Here is a 7,465-nt window from a genome sequence, read left to right on the forward strand (position 1 = left end):
GACAAAATAATAATTTATAAATTATTAAGGGTTCATGAGGGAGTGGGGGAAATGAGGAGCTGATACTAAGGGTTCAAGTAGAAAGCAAATGTTTTAAGAATGATGATGGCAACAAATGTACAAATGTGCTTGACACACAAATGGGCTTGACACACAATGTTTGTATGGATTGTGATAAGAGTTGTATGAGCCCCCAATAAAATGATTTAAAAACAAAAACAATGTTGTAGTTGTCTAGACATTTTTGAAATTAGCCCTTGAATGATCATTGCTAAATACTTTTCCTGATCTGTGGATTCCCTTTTAAGTCTTTTGATGTGTGTATGACCTTTAACCTTTGCTTTCTGATGGGCCTGGGTAAGAAGGTGGGGACAACCCTGATGAGGTTATGATTCAACCGTGAGCGAATGTTAACAGGGTTAATGATAAGTGCCAATCTCCTGGGCTTAATAGGAGCCGTCTCAGAAGCAAGAAGTGGGCGCTCACGAGCAGCCAGAGAGAAGAGCCAGCAATGGCGTGTGTCCTTTGGACCTCAGGGTTGTTTTAACCTGTTGAGTTTGTGGCAATTTGTATGCAGAATAAATATTCAACAAACGATAAGAGTCATTCCTAATTGAAAAGTAAAGCACCCTCACCAAAAAATAAGTAAATGAATAGCAAGGCCCTCCCTCCACGAGCCAAACGGCAGCTACAGGAACCCTGCAGTGAACGTCCTATTCACGATGAGAGAGTCGGGAACCAGACAGGACTGTCCACTCTCACCATGTCGAGTCAACACCGGCTGAAAAGTTCGTGCACGTGAGGGTAAGTCGAGGAAGGAAAAGGAACGGAACCCAGATTGGAGAGAAAGAAGCAAAGCTGTCTGTTCCCAGAGAGCTCATCCTGTAGAAAGTTCAATACAATCTGTAGGATGCTACTGGGACTAACAGGTAAACTTAGCAACCACCGTATTAAAGAATCAATTGTACTTCTGTGTCCTCACAACAAGTAATTGAAACGGAAGATATTTTGAAGACCATGTAGACTAGCATCGACAATATAAAATACTTGTTAATTTAACTTCAAATTGTTCATTAGAAATACATGTGGAAAAAAAAAAAAGAAATACATGTGAATGTTTTTTTCTGAGAATCGATTTGTACTTTTTGAAGGTCCTAGCAGTCTAGTTTTGTTTGTTGTTCAAGCATTTTTAGCCGTGCAAGAATCTAACACGTTTCCCTCAAAATTAGGAACAAGACATGAGCTGTGAGAGATATGGGCACTGAGGATATTACTGAAAAATTTAAAATACGTAAATAAATTGGGGGCTGTAGTTGGTTCATAAGGAGTTAAGCACTCAGCTAATAACTTAAAGATTTAGCAATTCAAACAGCACCAGCAATCTAGAATACAATTCGGGGCCCCTAAGGGTTTAACTTGTTAAAAAAATGTCTGCTTTGTGTTCTACGCTCCTTTGGAACTACCCGTGAAGGATCTAGAAGCTGTTGGATTTGTGTACATTTTCTGTGTGTGTTCTCAACAAACAACAGCAACCAACCAAACAAGCAAAACACCAAACCCGATGGGAAGTTCTACTCCGTTACCTGGGACCAGCGCTTCCCAAACTAGCCTTGAGACTAAATACAATTCCAATGAAAATGCCAGCCGATGCTTTTGTCTTTGGGTGTAAATGGATGAACTGGTTCTGAAGTTCATGTGCACATGCAAGGGACCTAGAGTCACCAGAGCAAGTCGGACAAGGGACAGCAGAGTAGAGAGGTAACACGGCTGTCAGTTCAAACGTGGTAGCATTGTAGGAATGAGAACAATGTGGTCATGTCATCAAGACAGACAGATACAGGTCGATGAAACAGAGCAGAAAAATCCAGAAGTAAACCCACACGTATGTGGACACCTGGTTTTTGATAAAGAATGCAATCAAGAAAGGCTAATCTTCCTAACAAACGGTGCTGGAATAATTGGAACAAAGACCCCCACAAAACTCCAAGCAATAACTCCCTTAGTTGACCACACACCATCAGCAAAAAGTAATTCAACATGAAACACATGGTGACTGTGAAACTGCACCACTGCTAGGAGGAAGCGTGGAGGAAAGACATGTGGGACTTGGGGCGAGGTCACAACGTCTTTGATTTCGAACCAGAAACACAACTCACACAAGAACCCATCTATCACTGGAGCTCATCACAATTAAACATGTTTACTGAGGAGATAAAATAAGCCACAAGCAGGGAGAAAATCTTTGCAAAGTACATATTTGATCTAAGATAAAACCCCAAATGAAACCCTCTTGAATATGTTTAAACCACTGAATTGTGTGATGTGTGCATTATAGGTCAATAAGCTGTTAAAATTAAATCTACATGTGGTTAATGGATGCCATCGAGTCAGTGCCAACCCATAGCGACCCACACACAACACAACAAAACACTGCCTGGTCCTGCGCCACCTCCCATTTCATCTCACGCTTGAGCCCTTTGTCGTAGCCCCTGCATCAGCCCATCCCTTGAGGGCTTCCTCTCTTTCACTGTCCCTCTGCTTTACCAAGCATGATGTCCTTCTCCAGGGACTGGTCTCTGCTGGTAGCATGTCCAAAGTATGTAAGACAAAGTCTCACCATCCTTGCCTCTAAGGAGCACTCTGGCCTTCCTTCTCCCGAGAAAGATGCGTTTGTCCCTTGGGCAGTCCGTGGTACGTTCAATATTCTTCACCAGCACCACAAGTCAAAGCACCGATTCTTCTTCGGTCTTACTTATTCAATCCCCAACTCTCACATATATATATGACGTGACTGATGTTAGCCAAAAAAAAAAAAAAGGGCAAAATGAAAACACGGGACCATAATAGTGTGTTAACGCGCCTAAAACCTGAGGCTGGGACCGTGAGCATGGGGCTGTGTTGTTCTCGAATGTGTTGTCAGAGTTCAAGAACTCTGCTGGCACAGTGGGCTAAGAATCAGGCCGCGAACCTCACCCTTCAAACCCACCAGCTGCTGCTGCATGGGGAAAAAAGCGGTTGTCCAAAGTCCATAAAGAGTTACACTCTTGGCTTCTTCTTCTTCCAGGGGCGCTGCGGAGAGGCAGGCATTCAAAATGGTTCGGTGTCTGACCTACCAGTGTAGGCTGTGCTACAATACGCCTCTAACAAAACTAGGCTGTCACGAATCCTTGGAAATAGAACTGTTTGCCTTTATACCAAGAAGGTTGGTAAGCACTAAACTCTGCATGTGGCGTGTGCCCAGGCCGACTTCGATGCTGAAGTTCTTGGGAGATTGTCCAAAAGAGGCACACCTGTCGGCAGGGCCTGTGGAGGTTCCAGGGGTGCTAAATGAGCCCGAGACAGGACCAAGCACGTTTTCCTTTCTGAGCAGCAGAAGATCATGGTGAAAGTGTAGAAGGTACAAGCGCAGAGTCAGAAAGCGGGATAAATGCAAGCGAGGCTTTTTTGAATAATGAACAAATCAATTTTGAAAAGAGTTACACGCTTGGAAACAGTCAGGCGTTGGTCTGTCCTATGGGGTCACTTTGAGGCCCAATCTACTTGAGGATGTCAGTGAGCTGAGGTTTGGGTTTGGGTTTTGGGAGAGTGTGAAATCTGCCAAGGGTTATGGATAGTTGGATAGCAAAAAAAAATAAAAAAATCAGAGGAAATAGAAAATTCTTTCACTTGAACCAGACATTGTTAAAATTAATTAACTAATTAGCTAATTAATTAAAAAAACAGCAACAACAACCCACTACCTTGAGCGGATCCCAATTCCTAGTGACCATACAGGACAGAGTAGAGCTGCCCCACAGGCATTCCGAGGCTGAAACTTGATGGAAGTTGACAGGTGCATCTTCCCTTGCAGAGTAGCTGGGTTTGACCCACTGCCCTTGAGATTAACAGCCAGGCACTTGACCACTGTGCCAAAGAACTCTCAAGCCACAATAGGAAAACCAGCAGCCAAAGGAAACCCTGGCAAAACCTTCGAACAGACACTTCACCAAGGAAGAGACAGGGACAGCAAATGAACAGCTGGGAAGATGAAAAGATGGTTTAACTGCACATTAAAACTACAATGAGATACCATTCCACAACTACCAGAATAACTACATTTTTGGTGCCGTGACTCGGATTTGAAAATAACTGCAATTAAAAAAAAAAAAACTGGCCATGCTGAGTGCTGGCAAGACTGTGGAGTGATTGGAACTCTCTTACACTGCAGGTGGGAATATAAAATAGCAATGGCAGTTTTGGAAAACTTTGGCAGTTGCTTCAAAAGTCAAACATACACAAATCATACCATGCAACATTCTAGGTTTATATTTACAAGGACAAAAATTTTTTTTTCATAAATAAATAAAACAAGGACATGTGTGTGCATAAAAGACTTGCACATGAATGTTCAGATAGCTTACATGAATGTTCACAGCAGGCTTTTTTCTTTTTCTTTTTGTAATAGAGTAGCGATACCAGGATGGTAGGGGGAAGGTTGGGGAGAAAGAGTGAACAGATCACAATGATCTACATAGAACCCCCTCCAGGAGGTTGGACAACAGAAAAGTGGGTGAAGGGAGACAGCAGTGTAAGGCATGAAAAAATAATGATTTATACGTTATCAAGGGTTCGTGAGGGAGGGAGGGAGGGGAAAAATGAGGGTTCAAGTAGAAAGAAAATGTTCTGAGAATGATGATGGCAACAAATGTACGAATGTGCTTGACACATGGATGTATGTATGGATTGTGATAAGATTTGTACGAACCCCCAGTAAAAAGATTTTAAAATAAGTAAATAAAATGAAGATTGAAGAGCAAGGATGTCACTCTGAGGATTAAGGTATACCTGATCCATGCCATGATATTTCCAATCATCTCATATGCATGTGGAAGTTGGACAATGGTTAAGGAAGACCAAACAAAAGTGATGTGTTTGAATCACGGGGCTGGCAAAGACTACTGAATGTACATGGACTGCCAGAAGAACAAATAAAGCGGTCTTGGAAGAAGTGCAGCCAGAATGCTCCTTAGAGGCCAGGGTGCCTAACTTTGTCTCATGTACTTGACACGTCATCGGAGAGAGACTAGTCCTTGGAAAAGGACATCATGCTTGGTAAAGTAGTGGGTCAACCAAGAAGAGGAAGATCCTCAGGGGGCTTGACATAGTAGCGTCAACGGAGGGCTCAAGAGGACAATGCCAGGGCAGGACAGTGTTTCATTGTTTGTGGTATACGGTTGCTATCACTACGAGTCAGCGCCGACTCCAGGGCATGTTCCAACAACCCCTGTGCTTGTACTGGTCCTTATCTGCAGTAGCGCGATCGCCTTCAGGACGTTCATCATAGACAAACAATACCTTCTATCCCAGTGAGAAGTCTATGTATGGCCTTTTGTAGCAACTCTTCTCTAGAGCAGTCTTACTCAGTTGTGAGCCATTAAGCTCCTTTAATCTGCATTCCTCCACCTTTTTTTCCTTCATAGCATGGGCATTGATTTTTTTTGACATTTAAATTTTTAAACGAATTTTATTTCATTGGGGGCTCTTACAGCTCTTATCAGAATCCAGACATATATCCATTTTGTCAAACACATCTGTCCATATGTTGTCATCACCTTTTTCAAAACATTTTCTTTCTACTTGAGCCCCTGGCATCAGCTCATTTCCCCCACTTCCTCCCCTCTTGACATGTTATATACATAAGGAGTCCTGGTGACAATGGATTAAGCATGAGGCTACTAGCCACAAGTCCCCTGGTTCAACACCCGCCCCCCCACTCTCCATGGGAGAAGGATGAGTCAGTTGCCCCAGGATAGATTTAGAGTCTCTGAAACCCTAAGGAGCAGGTCTGTATTCTGACCTATAGGGAATCCACTCAATAGCAGGGCTTTGCTTTTATTCTTTTTTAGATGAATGTAAGTTTGTGTCTATTAATAATAAAGATGCACCTGCTTTACACAATTGATGTTTGTACAGATTGTGATAAGAGTTGTATAAGCCCCTAATAAAACGATTACAAAAAATAATAATAATAATAATAAAGATGCATGGTTTTTTTTCTCTCTCAATGGGTTATAATTATTGTCTTTACTTATTTTGATGTTCCATTTATCCCAGGCTTGACCGGTAGTAACCTCATCAAGCTGGTTCCTCTTTCTGATCCCCACACAACCTCCCCAGCCCACCCCTCCTTCCCTAAGTGCTGTTTATCTGGCACAGCATGTTCCAAACTTATCTTGTACCACCTTCTCCCTTGCTCAGGCCCTGGAGCCAGCCATCTCTTCAAGTAGCTCTGGGTCCTTTTATTGAAGAACACTATTCAGAAAGCAAGCCCTGCACTTGGTGTGAATGGGAATGCAGGCGGGGATGTCGGTCATGAACTTTACTACACTGGCACACGGCCAGTTCAGCCCCACAAAGTCTTTGTTCACCTTTTCCCATCCCTTCCAAGATGTTTGTATTTCCCCTCCTTTCCCGCCCAACGGCACTCATGCGCTCAACCCTATAACGTCACAAATAGTTTCACTATCTGCCACTCCTCTGTTATCAGATGGATCTCGGTTGAAAGTAGAGAATACTCAAGAGAGTTACTAGGACTTTATTGACCAGGCAAAGGCTTTGACTGTGTGGATCATAACAAACTCTGTGTGGCTCACCTTGTGAAGAAGGGGCATTTTGGAACACTTAATTGTGCTCATGTGGAGTTTGTACAGAGACCAAGAGGCAGTCATTCGAACACAGTAAGAGGATACTGCACGATTTAAAATCAGGACTGTGCATGGCTTACTATTTCTGTCTATTTTAACTTCATGGAAATAAGCTCCCTCTACTTTCTACTTGAAGGGGAGGGAGTCCCTTTTCACCCATGAAACTTGATTTGTTTTATTCATATCCTTGAGACCTGCGCAGACTTTTCTTTTTCTGTCATAACTTTAAAATCAGTTTTAAATAAACTCTTTAATCACTTTACAAAAAATCAGAGAGGGTGGGGCGGTATGGGGGAACCGATTACAAGGATCTACATATAACCCCCTCCCTGGGGGATGGACAACAAAAAAGTGGGTGAAGGGAGATATCAGACAATGTAAGATATGACAAAACAATAGTTTATAAATTATGAGGGGTTCATGAGGGAGAGGGAGCAGGGAGGGAGGGGGAAAATGAGCAGCTGATACCAAGGGCTCAAATAGAAAACAAATGTTTTGAGAATGATAAAGGCAACAAATGTACAAATGTGCTTGACACAATGGATGTATTTATGGATTGTGATGAGTTGTACAGGTACCTAGTAAAATGATTTTTTTTTATCAAAAATGTGGGAGGATATAGTGGCAGGAGCTGGGGTGGGGTAAAAGGGAGCTGAAGTTAAGGAGTCCCAGAAGGAAAAGAATGTTTGGAAACAGTGTGGTAGCAAGTGTTCAATACTGGTTGATGTGATTGAATCATAGAATGATATATGTACTAACTCCCAATTTAAAAAAAATAATAA

Source organism: Echinops telfairi, unplaced genomic scaffold, assembly GCF_000313985.2.
Source record: "Echinops telfairi isolate 266 unplaced genomic scaffold, ASM31398v2 ScPeMD7_5;HRSCAF=22, whole genome shotgun sequence".
In the NCBI taxonomy this organism is placed as follows: Eukaryota; Metazoa; Chordata; class Mammalia; order Afrosoricida; family Tenrecidae; genus Echinops; species Echinops telfairi.